The sequence below is a fragment of the Electrophorus electricus genome, chromosome 12 (genome assembly GCF_041902795.1).
Source record: "Electrophorus electricus isolate QZ-2024a chromosome 12, ASM4190279v1, whole genome shotgun sequence".
NCBI lineage: Eukaryota > Metazoa > Chordata > Actinopteri > Gymnotiformes > Gymnotidae > Electrophorus > Electrophorus electricus.
The window spans coordinates 16235251-16251286 of NC_137508.1; the positions used below are offsets into that span (position 1 = coordinate 16235251).

The following is a 16036-nucleotide window of genomic DNA, read 5'->3' on the forward strand; positions in this document are numbered from 1 at the left end:
TTTTAGTCATACTAACATACAAATTAACGGCTAGTTAAATTTAAGAGCTGGTCTGTTTATGCTGCATGACAGAGATAGGTCTTTGAATCCTGGCAGTTCCAAAGGCCAATTTACTCTAAATGCATTACATAGAAATCACAGGGAATTTACATTCCCTGTGAAAAATTACAGCCTGATTTTTATTATTTTCTTTGGTCATTTGAGTGTGGTTGAAGACATTTGTTCTAATGTATGCTTATAATATAATCATATACTTCTTTGGTATACATCTGGTTTTACTTGGGTTTTATAGGTAGATAGCAGAATGGACATACACTGACTTTGGAAAAACAGGTATCATAATTTTGGTGTAAACCTTTTCTTTCGTGTTTATGATGAAAGAGATAAACAGTGCCCTCGGTTTTTGGAAGAAAATATTCCATGCTTCATCATTGTCATTGACCTGTCATTGTTGTTTAAATCAGTATATAGACATAAAAAGACTTGACTGTGTCTGATAAACTGTTTTGTATTATGCTTCTCAAAAGACTGCCAGGATTAGCTGATTGCATTTCTTTCTTTCTTTCTTTCTTTTTCTTTCTTTCTTTCTTTCTTTAATTTAATTTAATGACTCAGAATGGTCTCCTGCTCCTTGTGCACTTATGCTAATTAAGAAATATCCTGATCATTGATGTATATAATATATTTCATATTTTGTATTATTTTCTTGTTTGTTTTTTTGTTTGCTGCTTTAATACTTAGAGGGTTCATAGACTGTATGTCCAATGAAAAGCCATGTTTGCTGTATTGCTTTTTTATAAGAAGATTTGGCTGTTTGTGTGTTGTGCTCAAACTTCCTAATTGCTGCTCCCATGATCTCAGGGGAGAGTAAGTGATGCCTTATTGCCTGAAAGTTTGAATCTGTTTCCTTTACTTGCTTTGTCACATGGTTAATCAAAAGGATGTTTAGATTACATGAGAAGTCTGTACAGCGTGTTGCACAATGAAAGGAAATAAAACATTTTGGGCTTAACGGGTGGGGGGGGGGGTGTCTTTTACAAAATAATGCATACTGAGACCTGCAACTAGCTCTCTGACACCAAGTTGAAACAATACATTTTTACAGCACATTTAGAAAGTACATATCAAGTCATAGTTTTCAGAGCTGTTGGTATTTTGTCTTTTGTCTCACAATATTATCCAGCTGCATTGTGTTGAATGTGTAAACAGGCATTTGAAAGGTGCTTAGCATATTGAGCTTTGGATATATCATCTTTTAGTCAGGAGATGAATCTCAGAATATCCTGTATCCTAGATGATGAAGTGAGTGGAGGTTTTTAAATGTGTTGATCCAAGCTAAATCCTGACAAGATGAATGCTTATCTCTGGGTGTTGTTACAAGGATATCTACATGTAGAAGAAGAGCCCTCCAATGAAATTGGATTTGAGTGGCAATCTCTTTCCTATACTGACAAGAAGGTGCTCGATGGTTGTAAAGGTTGGGTGGACCTTTTATCTGAAATCAAAGCCAGTCAGATTGTTGATTCCACAGTGATATTTCGTGATGATGTTGTGGAACTAAAGAGGTTGGACTCCCAAGACTAGCCCAAGCATCTCATGTAGAGTTACTACTGTTCTTTCTGAATATTAGGCTCTAAGTGCTTAATAAGATCATTAGTCCACATGTTGTTTGTCTGCTCCTCCACGCCGCAGCAGAAGAAAGTTTGGTTAGACAAATGAATGCTTAGATTATCTTCCACTCACACTGAAAACAAACTTGATATTCATCTAACAGCCATAATCTGTCTTAAATCATAGGACAATTTACGAATATTATTGTACATCTATAGGAGACTGCAGTCTTAATTGTTTTCCAAGTTTCTGTTGGCTTAGGTTGCTGTAATGTTTCCTATTATTCAGAGGATACTCTACAAAGGACTAAATTAGTGAATTTCACATGACAAATAAAACTATAATGAAGGATGAGGGTTTTGTATATAATTAAGTCCTGTGGAAAGCTTTAAGGTGAGTCTTATGGTCACAGTTAGGGTTAGTAGAACAGCTATGTTATTTGAACAGACAGAGTATCTGTTGTACTTAGAAGAACAGATACTCCTTGTAGGTGTACAGTTAAAATCTGCTGCCATACACAGTTCAACAATGGCCAGTTTCTGACCATAGAACTGCTGAAGAAGAAATGAAGAGAATATGGATGGTTAACATCGAGGTTGTTACAGTTGTGATGGGGTCACTCGGGCTTGAGGAATTGCTCCAACAGATCCCAGGAATGACTTCTGAAGCGAGACTGATAATGAGTGCAGTCATAACAACAGCAAAAGTACTGTCACACCCTCAGACTCAAAGGCCTGAGTGTGAAGAAGATATTACTGGATGGGCGAGAAAGGAATGTCAGGTGAGCAAGGAGAAACAGGAGAGGAGTGAGGAGAAACAGGAATGAACTTACAAATTAACAGTAGCAGAGTAGATGTACTGGGTTTGAGACATCTTTTATTTCAGTGTCACTATTTCATAACTGTGATTAATTTAGATCTAGAGATACTATAATGTACACCAAACTAGACATTTGGTTCCATCAGAAGGAACCAGGATGCTAATAATGGTCCTTTTTGTTTATTTTTGTCTTTTCCTGAATAGTGTAATAACATGAGAGATTTAACATTACGACAGCTAAGTTCTAACATTAATGAATTACACTTCCAGACACATTGTAAAGTGCTGTCTGTGGATATAAAGAGGGATTTTTTAATTTATTTATTTATTTTTGGTTTTCATAGATCAGTAAACTGAAATGTATTACTATAACATGAATTTAATTGGAATTAGGAACCAATAAAGTCAAGGATTGGGAAATGAACTATAATTAATTTGTTCACACTGTCATGAATCAGATATGTTTTTGTTTTCTTTTGGAACAGATCTACATGATTTGTATGACAGTTCTGGACCACTCTCCAGTTATTAAAATGGAGAAACCTGGGGAAAGTCTTCATCACAGGGATCAAATCTGTTCATCAAAGTGGCTTTTGCGTGAGACACACAGTCTCCCCCAGACACACTACAGAGAACAGATATCAATTAGAAATGAACCACGGTTTATTCCCCCACTAGGCTAATTTGTCATGTATGTTAATTTATCATGTATGTTCGGTGTTACCATGTATTGTGTTATAGTGCATGAGGCCTTAATAGATTAGATGAATGACTGTTATCACAGAGTAAAATATTATATACAAGTGTCTGGACATTAAAGTTGTTCACACATTCTTTGAGTGTGATACCAGTTAGATGGGCTCAGTTTTCTATCTCTGCACTCCCAGCATTGTGGCATGTTGAGGAAGCCCTGGCGATCAGTGTATGGAGTGAAGTCTCTGTGGAAGCGTATGACCCTGAACCAGGAAAAACAAAATGGCAGACGGTCCCATGTTGCTTTGGAGTAGACAGATTTCTCCTCTTGTATGGCAAATCTGGGCTATATGGTGACACAAGACCACCGTCTGTTAGTGAGAGAACAGGCGGTATCGGTGACCCACTTATCATCTACAGCTTAGACTAGATATAGGGCTTGAAAATGCACAATCCCCAGTTTGTTTGCAGATCTGCGTAAAATTTTTCATTGTTGGGAAAGTAACAGGCTCCATTGATTCACAGAAAGTGGTGTTCATATACCAGTTTGCTTACTACAGTGTCTGTTACTATTCAATGTATTATGTTATACAGTGTCTGTGAGTACACTCTGTTCACCAGAATGTACAGCAATTGCTGAATGCGGAGGATGTTTTAAATTCAGATGGAGTGGAAGAGAGGGTTTTTGCACAGACAATCAAAGCAGTATTATGTGTTTTAAAGGGATATGATCAGCCATGCAGTGCTAATGGAAGCCCAGGGTTGTTTGATTCCATTTGTGTCATATTTTTCCCTCATTTTAACCCCCCTTCTCATTTATTGTATATTTTTGTTATTTAAAAATTCTTATTTTTAAAGGATTTTCTGGATTGACATTGGCCTAATTCTTATCTGTTGTCTTGTCCTTCCCTTTCAATCTAAAGCTTTCCTTTGCTTGCAACAATGTATAATTCATTTGCACTCTGTCATCTTCCCAAGACTTCCCTGAATATCTCTGGAGTACTGGATACTGCTTTGTGACTTTCATAATGTCCAATAAGCATGTGTATTAAAACAAATAAAACCCAGAAAGCAGATCTGTGCTTAAGGACCCAGCAGAGGCTACTTATTATACACACCATTCACTAACACTGTACAGAGATAAGTGAATGTTATAGAGTTTGTCTTTCTTTATTTTAAAGGTATGACCTGGTAGTATATAAAATTTGATTGAGTTAAAAAAATCTAACGAGTGTTTATGCAATACATCATTGTAAGAGTATGTTGGCCTAGGGTGGGTGATTCTTTGTATAAGGATTTTCCCAACATTGAGCCTTTTCTTGTGCTTTTAGACATTACGATGGCTACGTGTGCTTACGCTTTGATGGGAAGTGTCATTCATTAAAGTGCTATCTTTGGATAAAAATAGGAATTTCTCTCTTTTTATAGATTAGTAAATTGAAATGTATTACTATAACATGATTATTATTGGAATTGGGGACCAATAATGACACACTACAAAGATCAGATATCCATTAGAAATGAACCACTGTATATTCCCCCTCTGTACCATAAGTCACTGCTGTCACAACTGAGAAACACCTGAACTTGTAGTACTGGACACTGCTGCCAGTCACACTGAAATGTCAAATCATACGCCACCCTCCATTAATCCAATTATGCTGTAGACTTGTTCAGTGTTGGACAAGTTGATAAGTATATTTTAAAGTTTATGATTAAGAGGATATCTTCCTACATTTGTGCTGGAGTGTGTGGGCTTTTTAGCTCATGCTTCCTTTTTAAATCATATATTGCCATTTTAGAGTAAATCTGTAGTGTGTAGGGCTGCTGGCTGATCTCCAAATGTGGTTTTATGCTAAAATGGAGAGAGGTCAAACTAAAGTTAGGTTAAATTTATGCAGCTGCATCCTTTTTTTTTTTTTTTTTTTTTTTTTGCTTTTTTTAATCATGTCTTTAGGGAAACCTTTTGTTACTGTAAAATTAAGTATCATAGAGGGAAGGATATTCTGAAGCCTTAGAGACTGGAGCCTTCAAAACATCCCTGCGACTTCCAAACAGCACTGCACACAGAAGACAAGGGAGTGAGGACTAAGGAAATGTGAGCTTATGTGGGTCATTGTGGTTCAACTCTAGTAGTGCAGCGATTAAGGACTAGCTTCCTTCCTGTGTTCATTAGTCATCCATATATGATCTCCCTTTGAATGATGCAGGAGAAAAGCCTTCTCTGAGTGGAATTCTAGCCCACTTTATAATACTCCATAAACGTGTTCCTCTGTATATCAAACTACATAATTAAAAATGGTCTTTTTCTTGTCACTTTACCCAAGTCTCCTACCCGCAAAGGAGAGCTACAGTGCAACACACCTCCCCATGTTAGCAGGGCTAGTCTGCTAAGAAGCTCCAACACTGATGTTGACCCAATTACTGTGAGTCTGTTGTTAAATCATAAGTGATCTGAATTTGTATTTGATACCTCTCACAATAACTCCAGTAAACATTTTACTATCAGCATGATGGAGGCAAAAGGATAAGACAGGCAAGCAAATAAGGGTTTTTAAGTTTAAAACTATTATAGGACAAGGTGACATTTGTCAGCAGAAATAGCCTGGGTAGAGAGGCCAGCTGAAGCAGCTTGCTCATCTTATAGGAATAACACCATCAGTACAGTAAGGAAGAGATGAGGAAGAGAGAATGATTGTCTTATAGCAATGTATCACTGTTCTTTAGATGATTGCTGAGCTTCTCATTTGACCTGTATGGTAGTTCTATGGAAGGTTGGTGTATTAGAGGTGTTGAGAAGAAATGTATGCAGATGCTATTTTAACTTTTGTTTATGCTGGTTGCCAAGTATACCCATCATATCTTCATTGCATGTTCATAAAATAATGGAAAATGTATATGGCTTTGTATGGATGTTTCGTTTATTGGAAGTCTAAATTGTTTGACTTTCATATGACAGTCAAATTTGTATGCTTGCAAGCATATGGTCCCACAGACCTCAGATTGAAATTGTGAGCTGTAGAGAGAAGCATTGCCACCCACATTTGGCAGATTTAATTTGGTGAAAATATGCTTGAATGTGCTCCATGGGCTAAATCACAGGGTGAAAAAGGAACTCCTTAATGGGGTTGGTTTCTCACGCCTGAATGAGAATGCTCTTTTTCCATTGAGTCAAGTGGTGCATTGTGAACTTGACCAAAGAAATGCAAATATAAGGAACAGATGTACAACCCCCTTTTTTGTTCCTGTCTTTTGGAAGAATTTTGTTCTCAGAGGCTATAGTGGTTAAAGGGAAAAACCATGTTAGTCTGGCACGTGACGCATCCTTTTTCTTCAGGCCTTTTTCTAAGCAGTCTCAGGTACTAAGGAAAAATGCATTATTTTGTGACTAGAGCCTAATAGAGGGAAGAGTTTGACAATAAAGGACACTCAGAGAGAGCAAGACCATTTCCAACGGAATACCAAAACTTAAAAAAATGCTGGTTTGTACTCTCCCTCCCCCAGAGACATGTCCATTTTCAGTCTTTTCTGTGTCATCAATAAGAGCTTAAACATAGTCCCAAAAAGTTTCCATGAGAGAATGGAAATTTCTTTGACCATATTTTCAGCATATGTTTTTGTGGGAAATGTGATGCATTTTCAAATTCAATCCTTTAATAAGGCTATCTGTTATGCACTAGAGTAGAATGACAGCAGGGCTTTCACACCTCATCATTATCATTGGCACATACTTCCATAGTTCGTATGAGGAGGTGACTATATATAATGTTTTTAAAAAAACCTATTTAAGTAAATGCATACTGTTGAAAATTTCATGAATTCATGAGGAGTGAGTGATGGTCAAGATATGCAAAATTCGGGTTGCTGATAATAAATATGCAGCCTGTGCAATCAGTTTAGCTGACTTCAGCATATCATGGATGAATAATATGACCGTTTGCTGAGTATTGTTACAAGTACAACCATAGCAAAGCACAAAAATCACATGTATCATTCATACTTTCTTGTTTGCTTAATCATATAGAAATATATTGTTTAATCATTTAAAAAATAAAAACAATAATAAAAAAAAGATACATCATCTAACATGGCCAGTGCTCCTGTGAAGCAAATGCTCCTTCTATTGTGACCAATCCAAACGGTCTTTAAAAAAAAATTGCCTTTGTTTTTTTTTTTTTTTCTTTTCTTTTCTTTTCTCACTTAACTCACTGTTTTCCCATGCTGTTCCTTACACTTCTCTCCTTTGGAACATGTTGACTTTGGCCTGCAGTTAGATAACCATTACAATGGCTGTTTCAGTTTTGTATGAGAATGTGCGTATTAGTTGGATACATCTGTTAGCTAGTCACTCAGAACCACCCCTATTTAATGTACTCAGTACCTACATAACATGCCAATTTTACAATTCTGAAAGCTAAAAAAGAAGAATAGAAAGGAAGAAACTGCACTGTGGAAAAATCCAGCAGTTTGTAACAAGCCCAAAATATTTATTTCAAATCCTTTGTATTTGTTCACCGAGCTACCTTTGTCCAATGTTTATTTTCATTATTACATGTTTTTTGTGGTGATTTTGTGGTCACGGTTCACCTGGACATTGTTGTATCTATCCAGAGTGGAACATGCTGTGGGAACCTAGGCACAAATTATGAGCTACCTCAAATGCCTTCTCTATTTACAAGCAGCATCAGCCAGGTTTAAAGGTCTACCTTCAGTTTTGCTTTCAGTGTCTTTCTTCCTGCCTTATCTTGGGCCATACAAATATCCATTCACAGTGCCCAAAATCTGGGAACAGTGCCTAATATTCTATAAAATGATCTAAGAATGTCCTCACCAAAGGAAGTAATTTATTTTTCATGTGCTAATTTTAGCTGCATTGGTGAAAACCCTCATTATCTTCTTAGCGGATGAAACTCATCATCTGTGGAACAGAGACAGAGATGCATTAGTCAAACGAGATTCCTTCAAATTATCTTAAATGCATTTTTCGGCTAACCTTTAAAGGCTCATGTTTTTCAGGCTGGCTGTAATTATGTTGCATGTTTGTTTCATTTCCCTCCAACATCTCCATTGCACATAATGTAAGGTTTTAATAAGGGTCAATTATAAGCAAAAACATACAATTTACCTAGCATATGGCAGACTTCTAATATGCTTCAGGTTTTATTAACTCCTGATATCACACCATGGCTAGATTTATGATAATCAGTTTTGATATTGAAGGTGCTAATAGCATGGTGCTTTTGAACGAGGGCGTAGTAAAACTAGTGCTGAAACCTCCTTTGTGTGATTCAGATGATTTGTCAGTCTACTGCTGACTGTACTTAAGTTATGAATAAGATGGAGGTTATGAAGGTTATTGATCATGTAATGCACTATCGGTGTCTTTCTGCTTCAGAGCCTTAAAAAAATCCTACCATTTTATGCTTGGCTGAGATTGCACACACAACATGCCGTCATTGAGGATGGTCATATTGGTCTGTGGTTGCCTAGCAATGGTGTGTTCGGTCTCTGTTCTGTCTCTCCTGTATGGTGCGCATGAAAAATGACTAGATCCACTTACTGCCCTGCTGACAGGTGACGTCAGACCGGGTGTGGGGGTGGGGGAAATGCCCTCCCGTTCACCAGCTGCTGTAGGACATAGCCCTCTGGCCAAGGGAGGCAAGGCTATAAACAAATTTATTTATTTTCTAAAGACTGCTAAAACCCACAGATGTCACACACTTTTCTGTATTCTGAATTTCTTTTTTTCCTCTAACTAAACGGATATAACTCTAAGTAACATGCAACACTAACATTTGTAAATATTAGAAAATTGGGGATTAACGATATTCACATATTTAGGTTTGATACCATTTTGATTTTGAGGTTAAGATTTGATATGATATTTGGTGTTGCATGTGTTAAATGTATTGTGTACTATTGTGTAAATTTATTGTGTGTTAAATGGATTGGTTTGGTTAAAAAAATCCAAAACACTTTTTTTTTGCTCCTTTTTGATTTCATTAAAAAATAGCAAAAAAAGTGTTCTTCATAAAACAATTATGTATAAACAATACAAAAAAATACACAAACCATCACATTTAAAATCTTATATAGAAAATAAGGTTTAGAATCAGATGGATAGAGTTTTAAATGTTGATACACTGTTTAAAACAAATTGGTTTTGGTATTTTTTGGTATAAACTTAATTTTTTTATTCTGCTACTAGTAGATTGACAGCTAATTTCCCAGATTTGCACAAAAAATAATTTGCAACGATGATTCACCATTGTTACTGCAGTTTAGCTCCAGCCTTAATCTATATCTGGGAAATTGGCCCTAAATATGTTGTGTCTGAATAATCTTGGCTGCTGCACAGTGATCAGTGTTTTGTGGAGTTTTCTTTGATTTGCGCACTTCCGCTCAAAGACCTCATACTTAAGAGCCGCATTCAAATGCTAAGGAAGTTGACTTCCAAAATATCTGTTCTTCAGTAATATGCTGGCCTATAATGGCTGTTTCTTCTTAGATCTATTTATTGTTTTATTGTTTTTTTTCATTGTAAGCCACTTCCACTGCTTGGAATTTTTTTAAAAAGTGTAATGTTGTACTGATCTGTAGAAAAGTGGGCTGTAGCAGAACAATATGTACAATGCTTTGGGGAAACTGTTGGAGGGTGTCATCACTGAGCCGATTAAGCCAGCTTTACATGACGTGATTATCGCAATAATTATGTTGTCTCAGAAAACATTCACAGATCATGAACTTTGAACCTTTCCTGTATCATGCTCCATGGCAGGAGATCTAGTGCCTCAAATAACAAATTCCTGTTGTCTGGCCCACTGTTCTGCTCAGAACATTATTGGATTGCTTGAAATGTAGGTGGCTGATCAAGTAGAACAAACACTTCTATAGTCTGTGTCTGTCTCTCACATGTTAAGTACATCAAACATGATTTTCAGTGTTTGTGAGAAACATGGGAAGGAAGCAGCTATTTGCTTCCATAGCAAGAAGAAATGTGATAGCGTCACCGGTGAACAACACAGTTGGCAACAAGCGCAGTGCATTCGGTCATATAATTTTGTTCTCTCACTCCTGCACCTGTCGTCAGTAGCCCATACTTTTTGTTCTTGTGCAGAAGTACACTCTAGCCAAATAAATGTGAAGTCCCATAACACTGTGTGCAGACCCATACTACATCTTTATTAATTTGAATGTGTTCCTAAAGTCCATACACCAAAAGCAATGCATTAAGCGTGGCAAGTCTGCGACACTTGCTATTACACACCGGCTGTGACTCTCCGCATGTATAATGAAAATCAAAATACTTTAATTTTGTAATTATGGGCAGACACTCTTGGTTTGCTGTAAGCAGCAAAAAAATAAAAAAATAAATATATCCAAAGCATTTTATCTGCTTGCTCCAAACATTGTCATAAAATTGACATAGGAGTGCATTGCTTGTGACATGAAGCATCTAGTGTAATATGGGCCATGCACTCATGGCCAACTAGGCAGACTAAGCTTCCAGAAAGCAGTAACTTAAATTATTTATAAAACAATTTTTTTTAATAACTAATTTAATAAATAGGATATACACAATTTCTGGTCATTTTTACTCGTTAAATGATTGATACTAAAGTGCTACTTTCCAAGATTCTATTGCTTGGCATAGGTTAAATGGCCCATTTCTATGGCGTCATGCAGCATGTTTTCAAGAAACAAGTCAGTCTGACATATTCGACCCGTCTATTTACTATTTTTAACACATGAAAACAAACATGTTAATGTTCATAAAACCTCATTGTTGCTTTTTACAAAGTAGCCTCTTTTATTGGGGTTATATTTATTATATCTAACTATTTGATTAGTTTATGCTTTATACAATTTTTGTAGCCTGATGAATTACAGCTTCAAGAGATGACAAATCCAATGTCTTCATTTTCTAGCATCGTGTAGTCTGACTTTTAGCACAAGTGAGATCACAAAGTCTATTATGGAAATATGGTCAAGATTTCAGCTGCAGCATCTCAGTGTGACATGCAGCAAATGTGTAAGACCATTGTAATCACACAGTATAAAGCTGACTTTACTTGTTGTACAGGTACTTGAGTAAAAAGTACAAATTCAGGTTGTGCTCAAGTAACATTTAAAATTTACAGATCCCAGTAAAAGATGTCATCTTTTAATTCCTCCACTGAACTCAAGACTTGGTCAGTATATCTTTTATATATATATATATATATATAATTAGACTAATCTGATTTTTTTTATCAGACACTAATACATAGACAACTGAGATGAGAATTTTGATCAGTGATAGATGAGCACAGAGCTAAGAAAAGGAAGAGCATAAGAAGTAAGATAGATGTAATGGCAGTGCCTTCATAGGCCTTTTTCTGCTTCTGGCTGGCACAGTAGACACTCCTCTGTTGGGGCCCCTAGATTTTGCTCTGGGAGTTATGGCTGTTCCCTTTTCAGCTGCAGAAGATATTTGGTCAGAAGACCAAAACTCCAGCTCCTTCCAGCTCACCGAAACATTAGCCTCAGTCCCACCTACAAAACTTCGGGTTGTGGTTTCTTCTGAAGTAGTTTCTCATGTTTGTCTTTAGGCAAAGAGATCACCTACTGGGTACATAAGCACATTGAAGGTATGGTAGTTTATGTGCATGTGTCTGTATATCTGGTTTCTGGATCTGGGTATGCATGCACTATTCTGTAGTTTTGAACAAATATGTGCTTGTTAAAAGGTGTAGTGACACAGTTACACAGTGGCTCTGCAGGTTTTGATGTCCATGTGGAAATGGACATCAAATCGAAAGGCTAACTTCTGGTATTCCATATATTTGAATCCCCTCACTCTCTTTTCCTTGTATTACCCCCCCCCCCCCCCCCCATCAAAAAGTTAAATCTGAGTCTGAAAATGCGTCTTTGAGCATACAATCAAAACCAGCAGTACTGAAAGGAAGCCAGTACTTAAACATTCAACCCAGCTAAGTGCCATAATTTCCTACCTTTCACATTGTGCTTTATCAATCCTGCAAACCACAGCATACTTTCAATAGCTGTATATCCAAGCAGTTTGTAAGAGGCAAAGAGAGGGGAGGGGGTCTGTACTTCTTGGCGTGCTTAGGTAAAGATAAAAAGCACTAGACATTAAGAGAGAAAGACAGAAATGGGCAAATCTAGGCATACTAATACTAATATGCTACTCATTTGTGTAATGCCAGTGTGTACTACTACAGATTTCAGAGGTAAGTAAATGTAACTGTTGTAGAAGCATAAGCATTGAGATGCTGAAAGGTGCCTTTTAGATGATGACCCTGAATATGTTGATCCATAGCTGCATAAATTACCTTTTTGTGTTATGCATTTCCTTCTAATTGATCATAACTAACTGTCAAAATCAGCAAAATATGAACATAGGCATTTAACATTTCCTTTTAAACATAATTTACTTCAGTTCGTTCTGGGTTATAACATAGATATAGCCAATCTGAATAGATAGTATCTCTCTAGTCAAAAGTGGAATTATTGTGTCTTGTGTGCTCAATGAAATGCAGGGGGAAGTTGTTTTGAAAAGATGCATTTCTCTCTGAAGTGCACTTGCAGAAATAGCTCACGGACTCCCACATGGCTTTTAAACAGCTGCATGATTTGATAGATTGATTGGTATAGTCAGCCTTTTTGAAGCCTATCTACTTGACGTGGATTATGGACCCTTGTATCTTTTTGTCACTCTTTCTCTATCCATTCCCTCACTTTTTCTTTGTCTTACTTACTGCTTTCTCAGGGGGTTGCATTAACCTTTCTTTGACATCTGTCTGCTGCTCCTTTTCACCATGTTTGCCTTTTTTTTTTTTCTTCATTTGCTCCACTCCTTTTTCCTGCTCATCTAGAATATCACATCTTAGTATGTGGAGTAATAAAACATATTTGTTATATTAAAATCCCTCAGCATGGCACTCTTTTTCCATCATGTCTGCAAACATTTCTGGTAGAAGAAGTAAGTCTACCTCCAGAAACAGTGTAAATGTCAGCTCTGACGGCAAACTGTCACAAGCAATCTGGAAGGGTACATAGTTGTCCATGGGCATCTGGTCTGGGGTGACAATAGCACCCTCCCCCCCAACTTTTATTCTCTTGTGTTTTTTTTCTCTCCCCTGATGGTGCTAAGCTTGTGTGTCACAGTCTAACATGGCTGTCTCCTCCCTGCCCTTTACATATGATAATCAGTGCATCTCCCTCTTAGCAGTTGGTGGTTCTGTGTCAGGGGGATGGTGGAGGAAGAAGGGAACGGTGAGTTCAGAGGGCAGCTGTATGCATTTCAGCTAAATGAGCCCCAATGGTTACCAGACCTTGCTCCACCTCCTCATTCAGTCTAATTTTCTCAATGAGCATTCTTCCAAACCCACCATGAGGGAGCAACAAATGAGGTGACTTGTTTCAAACATTTTAAGGAGTGTAAAACTTGGTTTGAAGTGGACCCTTTCTGGACGAAGTAGAAATACATCCACAGCAGATGTCAGTTGGTGTCAGTGGTTACCAGATATTGACCAGCCTGGGAATATAACACAGACTTTTTAAAAGCATTTTAGCAATTGCTGTGGAGCTTCTTTCAGGTATGTTTGTCAGATCTAACAGCAGAACACAGTGGTGGAAACTCATGTAGTTTATAGTTTTATTGTAAATGAATGACTCAAAAAATATCAGCTGCTAAGATTTATGCTGAGGTTTCATGTTCAGTAGAATATAGATACTTTTTTTCTGAATTCAGTCTCAGCTTTTGCTAAAAACTGGCTTAAATTAATGCACTAGTGCTTTTTTGTCTTTTTTCTTTTAGTGAAGTTGCTTTAACCAACTGAATGTTGAGAGAAGATTTTGTGCCCATGTGATCCAGCAAGCTATGATTTTTATATGAAATGATCTCACCTTTCAGACAGCAAGGTTCATTGGTTGGGGTAGTGCAGAGAATAATGGTATAATTTGCCAGTCTGTCTGTACTTAACCATCCACTGGGAATCTGAATTCCTTGCACAGGTAGTAACAACCGAAAACTATATTAGGATGATTGTTAAGAGAAAACAGCTACTTGGAGTTTAAAGATGAGAAATATCTCTCTCTTTCCCTCTTTTGCTTACTCTCTGCCCCTCTTTCTCTGGACCTTTAGGTGAGTGGGAAATGATTTGAAGATTGGTTGGGGAAAGAGTGTGAATAATGCATTGCATGTAACTGGGCAGTGGTGGCTCAGTGGTTAGGGTAGTCCACTAGTAATTGGAAGGTTACCAGTTCAAGCCCCACCACTACAAAGTTTCCACTGTTGGGCCCCTGAGCAAAGCCCTTAACTCTCAGCTGCTCCAGTTATATTCAGTCATAATTGTAAGTCACTTTGGATAAAAGCATCAGCTAAATGCCATAAAATGTAAATGTAACTTCATTAACCTTCTGTTGCTGTTCTATTAAAAAGCCCACTTAAATTGACCATGTAGATATATTATCTAACTTTTGAGTTTTTTCTGTTTTATTTCTCTTTCTCTCAGTTTTATCTCTCTTAGTGACAAGTTGTCAGCAGAGTGAGCAGTTAGGGAGGCAGTGGAGAGATGTGGTTATGGTAATTGCCAGTGTGCTGTGGTGGTGGTGTATTGTTGTGGCCTGCTGAGCTGCTTTGTCTCCCCCAGGGTTGCAGCACTTGCTCTCCCTGCAACAGATGGCAATTTTGGAGGATGGCCACCAAGGAGCCCACACCAGCAGTGGCCAAGAACAAAAGCACTCACCACATGTTGGGACGGTGTGTTTATTTTATCACTGAGCATATTCTTGAGCATATTAGAGCATATTCTAAAACTATTTTTGAATATTTAATTGATGCAGAAATGGATTTCTAGTTGTAACCAGAATGCAGGTCTTTCTAATGAACAATTAAAATTCATTCATTCAAGATCAACCTTTAGACACAAAACACCAGCAACATTATTGTGCCCTGTGCCAGTGTTACTGCTGTGTTGAGAATGATATACTACCCAAAAATGTTTTTTCGGTTAGCAGTCTTCAAAAACAGACCATTGAAAAACAAGAAAAGCCAATAAAATGGACCTGTAAATTACCTGTACCCAATTACGTGGCCAGTGAAGGTATGGGCATGATTTTGTCCACATAATTTAGCTCTTTTCAAATCGAACACTTGTGGTCTTACTAAGGCTGCAAGCATGTAGACCGCTGCAATGACTTCTAATGGTAGAACATAATTTTGAAGTTTATATACATAAAGACTTTTTTTTTTAGACTTTTATTTACTGTGTTCATACAAAATGGAATTTATGAATGATGCAGAAATGCAGAGATAAACAAAGGGAAAGTTAGCTATAACCTTAAAAGCCCACTACTGCCTGTTTCAACTCCTGTACAATGACAGTTAACAAAAAGACTTCTGCCATAAATAGCCCTTGGAAAGTCACGCCAGAATGAAAGGCTCTGTCTGCATGTATGGCTCATGTCCAAGAGAAACAATGACATATTCAAATTGGTGGCCTTGACACAACCTTGACTATATCCTGTGGCACCTTCCTGTTCAGAGCTTTAGTAACATTTTGTAACATTTAGTAACATCTACTTTTCAGTAGATGTAGATACACCAATACTATGTAGTGCTATCATTCAAGCTTAACATATCTAAGAAACAGATGTAAATTTATAAACATTCTTTAATCTTGTACCTTTTACAAAATTTCACTCACTTGTATTTTTCTGTTCTATTAAGTAAAATAATATATACAGATTTTCAAAATTTAAAAATATTATAGTGTGTTTATAATTTGGTCCTCTCTGAATAGGGCATTTATCACCTTAATGAAATAAATGTTTTTAAATCAACAAATTTTCTGGAAATATGATTAGATGCAAAGGAGGAGAAAAGATGTCTGTTGGGACTTGAGCT

At 37.0% G+C, this 16036-nt stretch overlaps 1 protein-coding gene across 7 annotated transcripts in view; it reads left to right on the plus strand.

Moving 5' to 3' along the window:
- The window catches only part of LOC113588360 (signal-induced proliferation-associated 1-like protein 2), an 80296-nt gene that overhangs the window by 2015 nt on the left and 62245 nt on the right, over positions 1-16036 (plus strand). The window contains exon 2 of one of the 7 annotated variants that reach the window (XM_081724453.1): positions 14781-14890. The exons of the other annotated variants lie outside the window; for them this stretch is intronic. The gene's annotated coding sequence lies outside the window, so the exon portion shown is untranslated. The remainder of the gene's footprint in view (positions 1-14780; positions 14891-16036) is intronic. 7 annotated transcript variants of the gene reach the window in all.